The 20,884-nt window shown below is 36.1% G+C and overlaps 1 protein-coding gene across 2 annotated transcripts in view; it reads right to left on the reverse strand.

Moving 5' to 3' along the window:
• The window catches only part of LOC114239297 (phospholipid phosphatase 2), a 124,457-nt gene that overhangs the window by 80,145 nt on the left and 23,428 nt on the right, over positions 1-20,884 (reverse strand). Inside the window, exon 1 of one of the 2 annotated variants that reach the window (XM_028169442.2) lies at positions 20,574-20,830. The exons of the other annotated variant lie outside the window; for it this stretch is intronic. The gene's annotated coding sequence lies outside the window, so the exon portion shown is untranslated. Of the gene's footprint in view, positions 1-20,573; positions 20,831-20,884 lie in introns of those variants that run through there. 2 annotated transcript variants of the gene reach the window in all.

Raw genomic sequence — 20,884 nt, forward strand, 5'->3', positions numbered from 1 at the left:
CGTTGGTACATGTACAGCTGTATAAACGTGTCTATGAAGATGTTATGGGGAGAAAACAGGGAGCGGACTCAGGCTCAATGTGGGACTGACTCACGGAGGTTGGATTTTGAAATTTAATAAAGAAAAATTAGGACGCCAGAAATATTTTTTTTTTTATTGCCCTTGTAAGCAGACGAGCATGCGGCCCACCTGATGGTGAGTGGTTATCGTCGCCCATGGACTTCAGTAATGCCAGGGGCAGAGCCAAGCCGCTGCCTACCGCTTAATACTCTCCACAAGCCTCGTTTGAAGGACATGTGATAGCGCTCGGGAAACACCGTGGAGGGGGGCTCATTCCATAGCCGGATGGTACGTGGCAAACAAGACCTCTGGAAACGCACTGTGAATGACCGCAGTGGCTCCAGGTAGTATGGATGAACTCTACTCCGGTGGCGGGCGGCGCGATGGTAAAAACGAGATGCCGGTATCATCTCGAACAATTTCACACAGCATATGTGGACAACTTTTTTTAAATCCTCCCCTGCTATCTTTCCGAATAGAACATGACAGTTTTTCTTTTTTTTTTTTTCGTTTGTTACTCCTTTAATATTGCGAGACTTATTTTTTCATTGCCTTAAGTGAGTAATCTTCGAATTTGTGATTGCTGCGTATTTGCTTAGAAATATAGGGATTTGTGACCCATTTTAACAATGGCATAATAACATCGCTCAATATGTCCAATACGTCTTAATATCCGGATCTCCAGCCCATAGTTTCTCACCGAATATTCTCAGTGGACCGCAATTCCGATCTAGTGGTAGATTCAACAAAGCACTGATCTTGCTAGGGCTAGTGTTAGCAAGCTCTCTCAGCCCCGTGTCCTCACCTATCCGTTCACGTGTATTTGGAATAGCCCCTTAGGCTACCAATGATAAATTAGGCAGAGAAAAATAATCGGACCACGATGATTTTTAAAAGTATACTAAAACAAGTGCAGATACCGAAATAAGAGAATGTTTTGAAGAATCTAAATCTTAAATAATACACGTACATTAATAAGTATAAAAACAAATACCTATAACTACGTCCGCTGTGTGTTAAAAATGTGTATATAAAAACTTTAGGCCAGTTTTTAATACGTAATAATACTGTTTAATTTTTTTTCTATTTCCGTGCCACCGTGTCGATCCACTATTGATCGTTTAACCCGGTTTCCCAACTTGACATTTGACCTAACGAGGTCAAGTATGGCGAAGAGGTCTATTTTAGGTGAAGTTATTCTGAGAAACAAATTTTCTGAACAACAAGTTATGATAAAAATGAATACAGCTTAATTTTAAACAATTCAAACATTTTCTTTCAAAAAAAAAAAACGGAGCATGCTTGCACAGCTACAAATTCAAACAAGATCCTATTTTTAACATTAAAGTATTGCAGCAAACTAAAATAAAATTGATTATCGACTTAGGATAGAGAGAAAAACGTTTGTTTGTAATTATGATTTTAGAAAAATTGGTCCAGTAACTGTATAATGTCTGGCTGTTGAAACAAAATTAAATGTATAATCTTTCTAAGCGTCAATTAAGTATTTTTAAACAATTTTACATCTTACAATAATCTTTTTAAATGCCAATCAAGTATTTTTAAACGTTTTTACATCTTAAAAGTATCTACAATCAACTCCACATATTCAAATTATTCTAAAATACACATACGAGTCTCTAAGAATAATAATTTAAATCAAGATACACACCTCGCTAATAGTATGTCATCCTTAAATGTTAAAGCAGTTTATTTCATACTAAACTGACGTTTATCTACGCATCATCCGAAGATATTATAACTCGTAAAACCAGGGCACATATTTAGATTAGAAAGTAATAGATTGACTAAAACTGTTCAGCACATGATGTGATCTTACATGTTGATTGTAGATTCAATATTATTTGATGTTAAATATGATCAATCTAAACAGCTTTATGTATTGCATTTATTATTTCTGTTCGACTGATGAAATAAAGGTGTGTTAGCAGTATAATAATATTGGTTTATGATGAAATTTAGATGTTTAGTTTTTTAAGTAATGCCCTTTTTATACTAATCTGCGTATGCGATATGATTTTGTCGAAAAATAAAATCAAACAATTATACCAACTTGCGTATTTAACAAATTAACCAAGTACTATAAAATTGTTTTGTTTTTTTAAGAAATTTATTATTATTATTTTCAATTTACCTATGAATTTAATTGCTCGTAGTGTATTCACGATAATTATAATTTTAGTTTGAAAGTGAATCGTCTTTCTTTTTAAAGGCAATTAGTAATAAAAAATTCGTCCGGTAACGCTAATATAGCTTCTCAAGGATCAGCATAGTTAGGAAAAAAATCAAGTCAAAAATAATAATTTCTCGAAATTTCTAGCAATCACACATGATCTAGAATTATTTGAAATTATCACCTTACATTACGGACTGCACTGCCCTTGCTAGGGCCAGTATTAGCAAATTATCTTAGATTGAGTCCGTAACTTCCCCTACCCGTCCGCGCGTAGCTGAAATAGGCTACCAGCGAATAGGTAGGGGTAAAAATACGGCTTTACGAATTATTACATCAATTTAGATGCTAAAACTATAAACAGCTTTGGTGTCTTAGTTTGGGGCAGCCTATGTACTGCAAAAACTGAGATCTTAGAACTCACGTCTGAATATGGCTGGCGGCGTTGTTCACGTCTATGGGCTCCAGAGACCACTTAACACCAGGTGAGTAGAGCAATACAAAAAAAACTTAGCTTACCAAAGTATAAGCTTTGTTTACGAATTAAGTTCAAAATGTGTATTATTATTAATTTCAAATCAACTTGTCGTCCTATAGTTGGTCGACTTGATAACAAACACACTTATGAACGTTGATATACTTTATTATTTATTTAGGATCGACAAGAAGACTCCGTTTATACTCGTTCTTTTGTCAAAACAAACAACGGCCTTGAATGAAGACACTCGTGTTCCTTTAGATAGACCAACAAATAAACATTGACCGCCGTGGTAGTTTTGAATCTAAACATGTATTTCTAATACCATTTATAAAAGTTTTTCAACATCGACTAGCCGTTCAATCTAATATAAAAAAGCTTTTATTTTCGTCGATTACGACGAAGAGTTTGACGAGCGAACTTACTAAGTTTATCACCAGACCTTCTCAGTGGGTTCCGATCCGGTGGTAGTTCTGCAAAGAACTGCTCTTGTTAGAGCCTGTGTTAGCAAAGTCGCTCAGATTAAGTCCGTGAACTCACCTACCCGTCTGCGCGTAGCTGGAATATTTCCTGAGTCTTCTAGCGAATAAGTAGGAAAAAAAAAACAATAATATAATCCTGTTTATTTAACTGTTAAGTGTCCGAACGCGAAATCTTTTCTTTTCGCGGTATTGGACTTTTTGGCGAGAACGCGAGGAGTGAAGTTGCGTGATTTGTTTTATTTTGTCTATTTAGTGTTTCTTCAGGTTTAAATGTGTAATAACGGTGGTGTCTTAACTGTTTAGTATCTGTGAAAGTGCACAAATGTGGGAAAATGAAACAAAGCCGCTGAACGTAACTTCTCGGGATCCTCCAAAAAGTCCACTGAAAAAATCTTAGTAAATGACCACCATTTTATTGAGATTATATTTCATCTCATATCATCTCATTTCATTTCGTTTAATTTCATCCCAGTTGATTCATGTCTCAAATTAATCATCTTCATTTCATTTCATTTCACTCAATATTATCATGTTTCATAAAAATAAGAACATAAATTAAAATAAGTCATGTAGTTACCAGGTCATAATCACTAAAAAAAAATTTTTTCGCGGTATTCATTCCTTTACTATTTTCCTTAACCCAAAAAACAGTAAACATTCAATTGCAAAGTTCATTTTGATTAATTGTCCCAACCGTATGACCCCCCGCGGTTTTTTTCTGAGTGCGCCACTGCAAATCGAGTGCACAGAGGGAGGGCCGCTTATTGTGTTAAGACATATCCAACTTGTAAGTCCAGTGTAACTATTGATTTTTTCTATTCTGACATTCAATGCTTTCTCCATTCAGCCATTTATGATGTTAAAATTCGATAGAATGGGACTTTGAAATTTGAATTTATTATGATTAATTATGATGGATTCTTGACGTCTATCTCAAACTTGTGGTTCCGTGATAATTACGAGTATAGACGGAAGTTACGTAAACAAGAAGATAACAATATTATGTTGTTTTTTTTTTGTGTGACATTATTTCTTATGAACCAATTGGAATCATGTAACAAAGGAATGTTTATAAAATGAGCAAAAAATATTTACAGTTTTTTTTTAGTAGACGATTTATTTCTAAGAGACAATGTCACTTATGTAAGTAGGTTAGTAGCTGTTAATTCAAACACCATTATCATCAGTTGTACATCAGGTGGTACGGCTTATGAATAACTTACTAAAGAAGTATCATCTTGAGACTGCTTCCGCAGAGCACACATGTGTTCTGATTTGATGAGTAACGCAGTCATTAAGCAAGTGAGTCTGGGACCTCATGTCTCAAAGTGAGTTGCGATATTGACGTTATGATATGTCTATGGGTTAAGAGCCACATAACACCAGGTATCATACACAGTATGTTTCTGTACTCATTTAGCGCAATAAAAATGCATAGATACTCACCAAAGATAATTTCCAAACTTTTATTTTATAATTTATCACAAAATTCAACGGCACCAAGCTAGGATTTTGCTCTCGTGTTGTGATTACGGAAAAAATATACGACACAAGAAACACCTAACTCAGAATACAAAAATAAACTTTCCCGAGAACCGAAACTTGTATCCCGCAGCTTAGTTGTCAGAGAGATTAACCAATTGACCACTGACGGTCAAATTAAATCTACTAGTGGTCCCCGGTAGTCGAAATTCGACTATAATTAATTGAAATTATAAGTTTCAACATTATTATGGTCTTATTGTTACAGATTTCGCCAAGACTACACTATACACAAATACTCGTAATATTAAAGATAAACAATACTAGCCTATTCTCAATTTGACTACAGACTTTAAGCAATAACAATAGTTTGACAATAAACAAAGAGTATATGTGTGTGTGTCAAATAAATGGTAGTGTGTGCAATGTTTTCTTTATTGATTTAATAAATAAATAAATAAATAAATAAATATTTACTAACAATCACTCTACGTTAACTGGTCCCGTGATAAGTTCGTAAAGAACTTGTGTTACAGGTACCAGATAACGGATATAAATGTAAGATTTTTATTATACACATACATATATTTAATATACATCCATAACCTTGGAAAAGACATTTATATTTATCATACAAATATCTTCCCTTGGCGGGATTCGAACCCGCGACCCCCTTGTGTAGTGACCATGTCACTTACCACTACACCAGACGGCCGTTAATGTATCTTTTATGCATTATTTTAAAAACATATTAGCATTGTGCACTTCTTCTCTATATTCTCTATAAGTGTGGAAAATTTCATACTCCTCCGTCCGCGCAATTTTCGTAAAAAGGGATACAAAGTTTTTGCTTCACGTATTAATATATAGATAATGCAAGGCTCTTTCAATCCAGATAGACATTTGATTAGCGATAAAAGTAAATTTTATTCACCGTTATAGTATTCCCTAAAACGATGTATACTCGTGTATATTTACAGAACAGCGTAACCGTAGTCCGCGATCGTAAATATTTCGTCAATGGCCGCCATAAACTCTTTCTTTACCACGTCACTGACTGAAAGGAAATTCAAACCTTGTAGTTAAATTAAAAATACAAATGGTCGCCGAGTAGTCGAAATACGACCATAAATATTAATTTAAATTATAAGTTTGAACATTATTAAGATTCTATTGTCAAAGACTTTACTTCTATAATCACAGATTTCGCTACACGATAGACAAACACGAGTATTAATCTATTCTCAATTTGACCACAGACTTTATCAATAAACAAAAGTATATATGCGTGTGTGTGTCAAATACATGGTAGTGTGTGTAATGTTTTTTTTTATTGATTTAATGTATTTTTTAAGAATAATATAAAAATTGGCATTCTGCACTTCTGTCCTATATTCTCTATAAGTGTGGGAAATTTCGTACTCTTCTGTCCGCGCAGATTTCGTAAAAAGGGGTAGGTACAAAGTTTTGCTTCACGTATTCATATATAGATTTCCAAGGAAAAAAAAAATATAAATGTGTCTTCCAAATTAGTTCCTAATTGAAATCACGAATTTTGAAAGTATCTATTATGTTTAATTACTTAATAATGATTCAAAACATCAAATTACGCGTAAGTACGGCCATCTTGAAAAATACTTATGCTATGCTTATAGCAAGCACCTTGTCGATGTAAAATACGAAGATTTCATAGTATTGAGTAAATAAAATTAATTAATTAACTTCGACTATTTTTACAATGAAATAAATAATACAACTCGAAATAATCATGAATAATTTTTATTTTTTTTTAAAATTTGACAACCCTATGTTTAATGCACTGTGAAGAGACAATACATTTCCTTACGAGAACTAAGGCTTGTTTGATGTTTCATAGCTAACTTTCATTTTAGTTTAAAAATAAACAAAAAATAGGTCAGCAGTGAATTTTGGAAGACTATTTTACTTTAATTTTACTTCTTTATATATGGTCGTATAATATGCAATCAATCCATCAAGCTTCAATTAATTTGGACGTAAATATCGTTGGTAGCTTCCGTTGCGTAATGTCCTTTATCCTTATTGACCGTAGATGATAATAATATTATAATATACTAGCTGACCCGGCAAACATTGTTTTGCCATATATAAGATTTCTAGGGAATTTCTAGTGTAGAAAAAAAAAACTAACTTATTGTAAGTGGGTAAGGAAGTGGTAAATGAGTGAAAGAGGTATGTAGGGCTGTGAACGATGAGGGAATATATAATAAAAATAACAAAACCTCAATCAACCACATAATACCACATTATAACAAAAAAAAAGTCCAAATAAAAAAAAAATGTTAGGGGTGGACAACCCTATAAACTTAGGGGTATGAAAAATAGATAGTAGCCGATTCTCAGGCTTACTGAATATGCATAAAAAATTTCATGAGAATCGGTCAAGCGGTTTCGGAGGATAATGGGAACGAACATTGTGACACGAGAATTTTATATATTAGATTTGTGTGACTGTCGGAAATTGTTATATAAACATAATGAATGAGAGATTAAGCCCTGTTACTGTTTTTAATTATTTAATTAATTATCAATATGTAATTTGGGTATACATTATCTTTTTGTATTGACAGTCAGTTTTGGTTACGAATAACAATAAAACAACTTTATCATGTTTATTAATACAGTATGTCAATGGTGTATTAAGTATTTGGTAGGCAGCGGCTTGGCTCTGCCCCTGGCATTGCTGAAGTCCATGGGCGACGGTAACCACTCACCATTAGGTGGACCGAATGCTCATCTGCCTACAAGGGCAATAAAAAAAAAATACTAAAAAAATATTAGAATATTAGAATAGGTACAATAACAAGCTATATAATCTAACATAACAGCGCATGCATAGGAGAAACTGGCATTTTACATAAATGTTTATTTGTAATTTGATTGGCAGTTGTTTTGCGTGTTTATTAAACGACATAAATAATGGAATTTTTTTAATTAAAATTCACGGAACCATCTAAATAATTTATTTCTTATTTGATAGCTAAATCTATGAAGAGTACAAATTCTTTTTATGCATATAATTAAGTATCTACCTAAGACGTATCGAACGAGTTTCGCGCTGGAAAAATAGCAACAGGTAGAAAAAAATCATCTTGCCTAAATCTGCGATGTGATGCTTTGGGTATAATAATATAGCTCTTTATTTGACACCACATGTACAGAGTAAGCAGATAACACAAAGATAGACGGTGACATAAATCGGCGGCCTTATCGTTGGAAGCGATCTCTTCCAGGCAACCTTGCAGGGAGAGGAATAAGAAAACTAGCATGGACGGTGTTATATCTTAATAAGCTGACATAAAAATATATACACATGTCAAAAATAAATACATTAAATGGTATGGTTAATAACAAAGGGAAGATCTTTCACCGAGCTGGTGAAGTTGCTCGGTAGACCGACGGTCCGAATGTTATCGTTCGGAACTTGTATATAAGCAAGCTTATCTTGAAAGTGTCGTAACGGAGATTCAGGTATATGTTAACTATCTTGTGTTGTATGATACCTACCGCCAAAATGCGCTCCAGTTTGAAGGGTACAGAACAGTCGTCAAAGATTAAGATTTCTCATCTCATGTGGTGTGAGATTCCGGTTACCATTCACTACAACAAGCCGTTAGATTCTCTGGCCATCTGTAGCAATTTCCATAGCACCACTGCTAACCATGATAGTTGGGCATTGTGCTATATATGAAAACGCATTATGTTTTCAAGGGTAATATAATATGACTACACCCTGCAGATTGCGTCACTATACTATCTTTGATGCAGCAGTATTTACGTCGCGGTGTCAATGGAATTTACCAGATTACTTGTTCATTCATCGACCACGTACATAATGACTATGACTAGGTATGGTATTTGCTCATGTTTTGATGCTTTAATATGAACCTACGTAATTACGTGCCGAAAATATATTGATAGGCATAATGTGCATACAAAAGAGTGCACCTAATTGTGCTAGTGTATTGGATTCTGGAATATTATTGGAATTATTATTATTATGATTATTATACAATTCATTTTAATACGTTTTTATTAGCTCTGTATATTTATTTGCATGTAGCGGATCTTTAACGTTATTTTCAGTGACGAAAATTTGCACATGCATAAAGAACCGAGGCCTATACAATAATTTTATAACTAATCCTTATTATGCTTTTCTTTTTTGGGCTAAGGATCGAAGATGTTGAAGACTCAAAACGTGACTCCAACTAATCCCACAATAACGTGAAACAAAATAAATTTAATTTAAGGATCTAACAATTTTTTTAGTACAACCCTAAATTTCTTATTAACTCGACCATCCGATACGTACTCTGCGCATTTGCGCGGCGAGAGAGAAAACCACATTGTATGTATCAAATGCTCCAAAACAAGTAGCTCTCGGGATGGGTCATCACGATTACTCACGGTTTTCTGACATTGTTAAGGGCATGTACCCATTTCTGGTGCAAGAATTGTCATTGCGCTTGCATTATCATCCGCATTTAAATATATTTTCTTACTTATTCTATAACCTCGAGGGCTTATACAAGATTCACGCGACTAGTGGGTGAGCTCACGGGGCTTAAAATTGACGATGTTGCTAACACTAACCCTAGCAAGAGCAGTGCTTCCCAGAATCTACCACCGGGTCGGAAACGCGACCGACTAAGAAGATCCGGCGAGAAACTCGTTAGCTGGTCTGTTGGTTAATTTACTCGCCGAGCCCTTCGTCGCTAACGACGGGTTCGACGAGAACGATCACCGGTGTTTGAGGTATCTAAAAGCACCGTTAGTGGATCATGAGGATCCGAAATGACGTGTAGTTTTTTTCTGCTGAAGACAGGTAACTTAGAAACCTAACCATTTATTAAAGAGGTCACTGACTATGAAGGACATCATCAAGGGAGGTAAGGAGTTGCGTGAAAATAAGATAAAGACATCTTGTCGGAGACCAATAATTCCACCTCGCAGACCCATAATGCCCTTCACACATTGTACTATCTTTATTGAAGTAGATACGTTACCCAACATTAGTATACGGAAAAAAGTTTTAAGGAAAACTATAAGTAGGACATTACTAAGATAAAAATCACTTCAGTCTTTGTACAAGGATTTGAGGTTATTCAACTTTATCATTTATCTACAATCACATGTAAGTTTAATATAGATGGTTGTGATAATTGACTATTGTGCTTGTGTTTTAGAATTTTGGCGCTAGGACTCTCAATTCCCTGCTTTTATTGCAGCTTTACTGCATAAAGTATAAATGTTAAATGAAACGTGTGATTAAAACGTAATTTGAAGTCGTCGTGGCCTAAAGGATAAGACGTCCAGTGCATTTGTATCTAGCGATGCACCGGTGTTCGAATCCCGCAGGCGGGTACCAATTTTTCTAATGAAATACGTACTTAACAAATGTTCACGATTGACTTCCACGGTGAAGGAATAACATCGTGAAATAAAAATCAAACCCGCAAAATTATAATTTGCGTAATTACTGGTGGTAGGACCTCTTGTGAGTTCGCACTGGTAGGTACCACCGCCCCACCTATTTCTGCCGTGAAGCAGTAATGCGTTTCGGTTTGAAGGGTGGGGCAGCCGTTGTGACTATACTGAGACCTTAGAACTATATCTCAATGTGTGTGACGCATTTACGTTGTAGATGTCTATGGGCTCCAGTAACCACTTAACACCAGGTGGGCTGTGAGCTCGTCCACCCATCTAAGCAATAAAAAAGTTTTTTTTTTTTCAGTATATAAACTTGCATTAAGAGTGGTGTAGGACATAATAATATGTATTATGACCGCACGAATTCGTATCATCGGTCCGTCTTATTTTTGCGACGAATCCGGCATTTATCCTAATCCGAAGATTGGGCAGCAAATATAACATGAAGCTTCAAACTCATTACGTCGTATAGGCCTACAGGTTGACGACTAGCTGTTTCTTTAACATCAAAAAACATTAACTCAAAACTTCCGATGACAATTCAATATTTAAAAAAAAATTGAAAAACAACAAAATTGAAAAAATTGAAATTCAACTAAAAAATTAAATATAAATAATAGTTTAAAATAACTAACAAAATACGCTTTTATAGAAAATCCCACTAAAAATTTTTTTTTTTAATATTGAATTGTCATCGGAAGTTTCGAGTTAATCCGACGTTTTGAAGGGGGTCAAAATCATGTTCAAAGATTCCGTTAGAAACATACATACATACATACGTCTGAAGCTAATAAAAGCGTATTAATAGGAAGGAAGTCCTAAATTGACAAATAGCCGGAGGATAAAGATGGATAAATGACGACAAAAACGCAGCAACTGACAAAGGTATAAAGGCATCAAACGGCTATCTTAATTGCTCAATAAATAACACACTCCGTAATAGTTAGTTAATAACAATATAAAATTTCTACTATTTGAATATTTAACTTTTTAATATGTGTTAATTATGTTCTATTGGAGATTGATTTTATTTTACAACGCGATAAGTCACAGCGTGAGCTAATGAAATTTCGAAATTCATCAATTTCATTCAGCTATATGAATCTCTAATGCTCTCATAATATTTTTTTTAATTTATTCTGTATACGTAATATGGTCGTGGTTTAGGGGTGTCGCGGGTTTAATATGTGTTATCAGATTAATAACAATAATACAAAGAGAGCGTCGACTCATACCTTTTTTTATTTTATTTTTATTGCTTAAATGGGTGGACGAGCTGACAGCCCACCTGGTGTTAAGTAGTTACTGGAGCCCATAGACATTAAGGTAAATGCGCCACCCACCTTGAGATATAAGTTCTAAGGTCTCAGTATAGTTACAACGGCTGCCACATCCTTCACACCGAAACGCATTACTGCTTCACGACAGAAATAGGCAGAGTGGTGGTACCTATCCGTGCGGACTCACAAGAGGTCCTACCACCAGTAATTACCAGTAGTATTTTATGTCTAGTGGCCATACAAGCCGCCGGTCACAGTCCAGGTCGAACTCGTCGATCACGACCAAAAATTTGACGAGTGAACTAACCCATAGACACGGCACACTGAGTTTTTCGCAGGATCTTCTCAGTGGGTCGCGATTCCGATCCGGTGGTAGATTCGCGAAGCACTGCTAATATTAGTAATTCTCTCAGAGTAAACCCATGAGCTCACCTATAGGTCCATGCTTAGTTGGAATAGCCGCTTAGGCTGCCAACGATTAGATAAGTGCAAAAAAATTAAAGCCATGCAACATAGTCAATACCTTAAACAAAGTAGATATTATGTCTATGGATACTTTGATTAGGGTTAAACTGATCAAAGTCACTTTGGACAGTTACAAAAACGGACTTAGAAAAACGTTCACATAATGAACTTGATCTTTCGATTTCTTATAATGTTCGAAAGGATCTAGAAAATTACCTACGTGATTTGTAAAGTGTTGAGCAACAGCAAAATGAACATACATCGAAGCTACTCTTTCACATCTACTTTAGAATTCGATTGTATGTCAAAGTGGAGGTACCCACTAGCGACGTTCTAAATGCTACACACTTATGCGCGAAAAAATGGTTCATTGTATCTATCACAGGCAACGTATATTGAACAATGGTAAGTGATACGAAAACTAATAAACATTCACCTGAATCTATACAGGCGTTGATGAGTTCTAGACTTTTCTTTACGTTCACTGACGAAGAAGCAGTCGTGAAAGCAGTAAAAACATATATATTATATGAATGGGTCAATCATCTAACTTTACAAGAGCCCGAGAATACTGAAGCGATTGTAAGGTTTGTTGTAAAATAATTAAAATAAAATTTATCATGTTAATTAGATAAGGCAATTTTCGGATTGCCAAATAACAACACTGTTGGTGGGAGCAATGGTAGTAGTAGGGACGTGACATAATAAAAAAGGGGGTAGTCTGAAAAAACGGTACAGAAAGCAGGGTTTTTACTGAGATTAGATTTCATCTCATATCATCTCATTTAATTTCATCCTAGTTGATTAATGTCTCAAATTAATCATTTTCATTTCATTTCACTCCATAATATCATTTTTCATAAAATTAAGAATATAGATTAAAATAAGACATGACTTAAAGGTCTCAGATACCAGGTCATAAAATCTCTTAAAAGGTTTTTTTTTTTTTTTTTTTATTGCCCTTGTAGGCAGACGAGCATACGGCCCACCTGATGGTGAGTGGTTACCGTCGCCCATGGACTTCAGCAATGCCAGGGGCAGAGCCAAGCCGCTGCCTACCGTTTAATACTCTCCACAAGCCTCGTTTGAAGAAGGACATGTCATAGCGCTCGGGAAACACCGTGGAGGGGAGCTCATTCCATAGCCGGATGGTACGTGGCAAAAAATACCTCTGGAAACGCACTGTGGATGACCGCAGTGGCTCCAGGTAGTATGGATGAACTCTACTCCGGTGGCGGGCGGTGCGATGGTAAAAACGAGATGCCGGTATCATCTCGAACAATTCCTCAGAGCACTCCCCATGGAACATACGGTACAAAATACAGAGGGAACCGAAGGTATTTCATAGTGAGCAGATATTTAAAGATTGTACAAGTGGAGTTACAAATAAAGCAATACAGAATTAAGTGAACTATTGCAATCTGTGTTTTTATATCTTAGCTTTGGAAGTTTAGTCTACACGATAATGCCGCCGTCCGCTCTTAAGCATGGTGTCCAATACATGATTCGTTAATCCCCGAATCGGAAAGAGCGTTCTTGGCGGAGACGGAAAAAACATCGCTCAATTAATTAAAAAAACCTACAAGGCCATAACTTTGATATCTTTTCGTTTAGAATACGATTTTGATCGTCAACAAAGATAAACCAATACAGAGCACCTACCTTTACGATTGTAATAAAATTTAATGTTCACTTGTCACGTGAGGGTCCGTGTTCGATACTCGGGTGGGTTCTTTATTTCAATTGTTATGGGGAAATGGAACGCAATTGCGCCCGTAGGTCTTTGACCTTATAAATATAATTCACCTAGAACACTCGTAAATCGTTTATGGGAGGCGTTTAAAAGACTTTAGTATGTGGACCGGGGTTAACATTTTCTCAATCTTTTTTTATTAGGCTGCCTGAATGGTCTACCTTGCTTAGTTATTACTGAAGCTTAGAGATATGAGCAACGTGAATGCCGCCGCCAGTTATGAGACACATCGAGTCGATTAGACCGGGAGAAGACTGCTTCCTCATTGGGAGCCAGAGCTGGACGAAAGCCCTCTTGCGGCTCCCAGACCCCGATGACTATGCATACACGTTTTACGTCTCGAAATACATATGTTACATCACAAACTATTGTTTCTAAGTTAAAAAACAAAATTAAACCTGCGTATTTTTTTTAGAAGTCAGAAATATTATACAATATACCTTGTTTTTTTTATTGCTTAGATGGTTGGACGAGCTCACAGCCCTAAGCCAGATCTAAGCAATAAAAATAAAAATAAAAAGCCCACCTGGTGTTAAGTGGTTACTGAAGCCCATAGACATCTACAACGTAAATGCGCCACCCACCTTGAGATATAAGTTCTAAGATCTCAGTCTAGTTACAACAGCTGCCCTACCCTTCAAACCGAAACGCATTACTGCTTCACGGCAGAAATAGGCAGGGTGGTGGTACCTACCCACGCGGACTCACAAGAGGTTCTACCATTAGTAAAAAATGGTTGGTTTATGCCTTTTTTCCGTATCTCGTTATCAACGACGGGGATTAACGTTAACGCTCAAAGCTAAAAAAAATCCTTAAATTTCTTAGTAATAGTATATAAAATCGCATGAGTAACAGCGGGAGATCCGTTTTTACGAAACAAAATAAATGGAACACGGATTTCGAAGGACAAGTCACATAATTAAAGTAAAAGGTGAATTGGGAGGATGGCTTTCGGAATGTTACCTTGGTCTGAGATGATGCAGATTGTTTTTTTTTTTTGTTTGTTGTACAAAGTGCACTCGATTATTTAATCAAATGAAAAAGGACATAAGTCGAATTCTCTTCTCGCACAAATTTGATCTTTCATGAAACAAGTATTGTTTTTATCCCGGCACAAAAAAATCACTTAGATCACAGTTGTGATTTACGAAAACTTTGAAGTATTGAATTATAAACTTTGATTATTTTATTTTCTAAGCTCGTAATTTTATGCCAGCCTAACCGGGCGAGTAGGTAAGCTCACGGTGCTCTTACCTGAGGGATATTCGATAAGTATTTGCTTTATGTCGATGTTATGTATTTTTACGAAGATATGTGTACATATTGTTTTATTTTGTAAATTTTCGTATTTCTTCAGGTTTAAACGTGTGATAACGGTGGTTTATTAACTGTTTAGCATCCGTGAAAATGCACAAATGTGGGAAGCCGAAACACAAGCCGCTGTACGTGTGGCTTCTGAGGTTCTTTTAATCCACTGAAGTAAAAATTGCCAACATTGTACTAAGACTTTATTTTATCCCATCTCATCTCATCTCATTTTAAAAAGTTCATCTCTATCGTCAACAGTCTCAAATAGATCAAGTTCATCTCATTTCGCTCCAATAAATTTTCAGATAACGGAATATGCATATATTTAATAAATTACTTTTTTTACAAACTCTACACTGACGATAAAAACATCAGAGAGAAATTGAAAAAGGAAAAATACGCAAAAATATTTAGTATGTTGCAGACTGTAGAAGCACTTACAGTCACTGGCAGTTTTTTTATATAATCTATGCAAAACAGAACATATAAAACCTATTTTAGTTTTTGGCGGGATTACTGTTACACTGCGTATATTCTAACAGTAAAATCTTGTATTCATAATGCACTTTAAATATGTACAACTAACATAATAATATCATGGTTTAATTAAAAATTTACATGTACGTTGTTGTAGGTTGACACCACTAAAAACAATATTTTCTTCTCCATTTATCAACCGATTCTATTTTTGTCTGACGAAAAATTTAAAATACTTTTTTATTCTCAATTTCATAAACATAACCAAAGAGAAAATCGGTGTTGCGTTAGATGCCAATGTTTGTGATGATGCCAATGATGATTGGGCGAACACTAGTTATTTAAATTAGATTTACTCAAGGTCATGTTTTTTTTTAAATCTATATTTGGGCTCGTTAAAGGTCAGGTCAAGTAAAGCCATCAAAAATGGTGCGAGACAAATATGGCGGTATATATAACCAGGTACGCCAGTTTTCGGGTCAACAACCTTCAGAACATAGAATTAAAATTGCATACAACAATTCTACGTCGTTTTTTTTTTGCTAGATGCTTCTAATGATTGAGTTAGTTGAAATTGTTTGAAATGTAAGTCCAGTGTAATGCGATAGCACATCAAAATTAACACTAATTAGGTCATTTTGCAGCGTCTGTTTAGCTCTTCACATGTTCATATGTGACATTCCCATAGAACAGGGTTGCCAGGTTTAATTTTTTTTTTATTGCCCTTGTAGGCAGACGAGCATACGGCCCACCTGATGGTGAGTGGTTATCGTCGCCCATGGACTTCAGCAATGCCAGGGGCAGAGCCAAGCCGCTGCCTACCGCTTAATACTCTCCACAAGCCTCGTGTCAAGAAGGACATGTCATAGCGCTCGGGAAACACCGTGGAGGGAGCTCATTCCATAGCCGGATGGTACGTGGCAAAAACGACCTCTGGAAACGCACTGTGGATGACCGCAGTGGCTCCAGGTAGTATGGATGAACTCTACTCCGGTGGCGGGCGGTGCGATGGTAAAAACGAGATGTCGGTATCATCTCAAACAATTCCTCAGAGCACTCCCCATGGAACAAACGGTACAAAATACAGAGGGAACCGAAGTCCCTCCGCTGACCCAGAGGTTCCAAACGATCCGTGATCATGTCTCGGATTTCCCGATTTTTTATAGTCTATCTCTTTATATTGCTTCTTCTTCGTCTTAGTCGCATACTTCATTACTGAAGGTCGTGTCCTTAAAAAATACCACGTGGCTCTATGTACCATCATCTTCTATTTCGTTTCGGCTTCTCCCAGGACGGTTGTTCCAATTGCTAACTAGTATAAAACTAAGTTAATTTCAAAATAGAAATTAGCATATCTCATTTTCTACGTGTAAGTTATACGCTGCATTTTTTTTTAGTATTGCACTTACGAAACATTTGGTATTGTTGCGACACCGTGACGGAAATACTGTCATACCGCTAATGAAAAAAACATAGGGGAGATCGTTCCGGTCCGTAGGTGCGTGGGTGATATCTCTGAAAACGCATTGTACGTGATTTTATACTAATAAAGGCGATGGGATTTCATGGGCACGATAATAGCTATTTTTAGTCGAACCAAACCACAGATATATGAGTGAAAGGGTCTGATTACGCCTGACTTTGAAATAAACTATTTTTTTTTAGATCGCTGTACGAGCTCACAGCCCACCTGGTGTTGTGGTTACTGGAGCCCAAAGACATCTACAACGTAAATGCGCCACCCACCTTGAGATAAGTTCTAAGGTCTCAGTATATTTACAACGGCAGCCCCACCCTTCAAACCGAAACGCATTACTGCTTCACGGCAGAAATAGGCAGGGTGGTGGTATCTACCTGTGCGGACTCACAAGAGGTCGTACCACCAGTAAAAAAGTTCTCTTCTCAAATTTTCCTAACTTAAGTGCTCGCAGTAGTCAAACCGTTGTCTACGGCATATAATTAATTGTGATCATCTGAATATACAAAGATACAAGCTTGTGTTGAAAATCACGCCATCTATCGCACGTTCGTGGTACTATGCCCGAAACAATGCCTAGAGGCAAGTGACAAAATTAAATATTAAATTATTCTCATTTAGAATCACAACTCTGAAATACTCTGGTACTAGGAAGAAGAATAGTTATTGTTCCTCATTATTCCTTACAGTACGTTAGTATGTGAGTACGCAGAGGCATCAGTATGCAGCTATATTTTGAGCCGCGCGGGTAGGTTAGCTAGAAAATAGGCAGGATGGCGGTACTATATAACAGTAGAACAGCCGTTAGGCAACACGGTTGAACATTCGGCCTCATGTCTCAAGGTGGCTATGATAGGCAGCGAGCATGTCCACCCATCGAATCGCTTCGAAATCGCGCGTGCTCCCACCGAACCACAAGGACTATTTAAGTAATCTAATAAATGATTTTACAATTACGCTAACTACAATTAATTAAACAACTAAAATTTACATTTATATTTGAATTAACTTCGTTTAATTCGTGAGAAACGTCCGAGCTTTCGTGGAGATATTCTAAACAAATTTTATAGTAGGATTAAAGATGCTAATGACACAAGCGCGTATGCTAAGATGGGAACTAAGTACATCACGAAGTCTTGAACATTTAATTGTGACGACTCTTATTCGTTTTTCAAAGGTAATTTTAGCCGAGATCTTTCACAATCTCCAAAACAATACTTCACTAACAATCCATACCTACTTACGCTTCACGTAAGTGACTTGAATGTAACACGACCTTATAATTTGAGTGCTCGTATGCAACTACCTTAAGTCAATGAGATGTAAAAAAAAAACTAAGTAGATCTGTGTCATAAAATATTTATATAATATTTTATCTTTTTGTTTTGTTTGTACGCGACACCGATAGTGTTGTGAACGAACTGTTTCTTTGTTTTTTTAAAATGCTTAAATTTTACTAACTTCGTGTGTGTGTGTTTTTTTTTTATGTTTGAAGGTTTACTGTTGGCCCGGAGGCCTTTCCAGTTTCACCAGGACAGGTGGGCGAGCACGAGCTGCCTCGAGGAGTGGGATTTGCTAACAGCTACCAGTGTGCTTAGTGTGAGTATTTTAACGTTCTCGATAGCGTAAAAGTTAACTCATATTTATATGGAATGAGATCGTTTGCCTACTTTTTGCCGTTAGGGGCGCTGTTCCAACTTCATACAAAATTGGGTTAACTTTTACGCTATAGAGAACGTTAAAAAATCCATACTAAGAACACCTTTTTTTTTTTTCTACCTAAGCAGGTAGCCTAGAGCGGCTATTCCAGCGTAGCCCTAACTAGTAGGTGAGCTCACGGGGCTCAAACCTGATGACGTTGCTAACACGAACCCTAGCAAGAGCCGTGCTTCGCAGAATCTACCACCGGATCGGAAACGCGACCCACTGAGAAGATCCGGCGAGAAACTCAGTGGGCTGTGTCTGAGAGTTAATTTACTCGTCGAGCCCTTCGTCGCAAGCGACGGGTTCGACGAGAACGGTGACCGGTGCTTGAAATACCTAGAAGCACCGTTAGTGGATCGGGAGGATCCGAGATGACGTGTTTTGGGCGACGTCGACTGCTTTCCATTCTTTCCGCAGGATCGGGAATGAACGATGTACATAATGTGTATGTAAGTTTATTTGTGCGTAATTAAATCTTTTAACTTTAGTTAGACAACGATTTCCTCCTATCGATTAACTTGGAAATATTTCACACGCATCAAAGACGATAAGTTCATAAATTCGCTCTAAAAATCCAATATCAATGGAATAAAAAAAAAATTAAATTCAATGCTATTTCGGTTTGCTATTTAAGCATGTTTATTTAGTATTTAAACTGCTTTTTCTTTCAATAACTTAGGTAAATTTTCGCGGCACACAACAAGCATTTTAAAACGTGAAAGGAAGGGAAGTTAATCTCAAAGCCCTTCTTTGGTTGAGTTAGTATCGTTATTTAATAATAACGATACTAACTCAATATTAATATATAGACATCGCGACATAAATGCCGTTTCCTACATCGAAACACGAGACCGTAGCTTCAATTGGACTAGATTATCGGTTACCCTAATACTTACACCGGCACAAGTGGATAGATTGCTGAAGCAAAAGGGAGAGGACCGATCTCCAATTATCTCAACATAGTCACAAAAATCTTACATTTATTTGGTTTAAATTATTCCATTGTATTCGGGCGTAAGTGTAATCTCACGACGATTACTTAATAAGTAATTATGTGTATGTACATAAAGCAGTTATGTAATTAACAAGTAGTGTCTTCACCAACGCTCTTAATTTGTTGCCGCGACAGAAATAAAAAATAAACATAAAAGGTTATTTATGTTAAGGTGTTATGTGAGACAAAAAAATTTGTCTTACGACAGTTTACGGGAAAAAGGAATAAAATTGAAAAGGGATGAGTTTTGTTTAATTTTAAAGTATTTTTTTTAAATTTTCCAAATTGTGTTATGGATGAACAACTACAGATAGAGAATAGAATATAATAGGTATAGTAGGTATGTAAGTAGTTCTATTCAATTGGACTTAAACTACTTTTACGATTTAATATCGGTATTCCGTGACCGTAGACTAAAAATACTAGGTAGGTTTAATATAACTACGACTTGAGCTTGCCAAATTAAAAAAAAAATAAAAAATAAAAAAAAAATACATACATATATATCTTTTTTTTTATGATTGCCTAATATTATTTTTTGTTCACGCTTATGACGAATGCACACGGAACCGTTTATTGCGCCTGTTATCAGTGAAAAATGACCGAGCAAGTGTTAGCAAAGGTCAAGGCGACGATAAGAAATTTTAAAAGTAAGAAAAGTAACGCGCACAAGTTCCACAGCTCAGAAATAAAAACGTCAAATCAGAAATAAAAACAAAAATGTAGGCAAAAGGTACTCTGTAATGGCAGTCAAAAAAACACATAGAATAAGGTTTTATTTTGATCACAACAATATTAAACACTTATAACGGAAAGACTGCGCTTTGCTTCGATTGTAATTTTTATGTACATCTCTAAGAAATGATAATAATCACTTAATAAATATTAAACCACGGTGAAAATAAAAAAGCATAAATCAAACAATTCAAATAAACTAATTAACTTACATTATAGTTGTCTTTAATCTAAAACGCCGAAGGTGTGAGCAGACACATTTTTTTTTAATTTTAATTACACTCCACAAACACAGTTCGAAAATTGAAAATTAAAATTTTGTATCGTCTTTACGTTCGATCGTCTTCGGATTTCGAAAAGCGCGGGAACCGGTACGCGTTCACCAACCGCACCGTGCAACCGCCGACTGACTGTTGAAAAAGGCGGCTGTTTCGAGTGCCGGCTCGCGACTCGCGACGAAATAATGTAACTCGGGAGCCAAACTAAATGGGAATCTAAATTGCCGGGACCAACGCATACAGCA

The sequence above is a fragment of the Bombyx mandarina genome, chromosome 19 (assembly GCF_030267445.1).
Source record: "Bombyx mandarina strain Sakado chromosome 19, ASM3026744v2".
In the NCBI taxonomy this organism is placed as follows: Eukaryota; Metazoa; Arthropoda; class Insecta; order Lepidoptera; family Bombycidae; genus Bombyx; species Bombyx mandarina.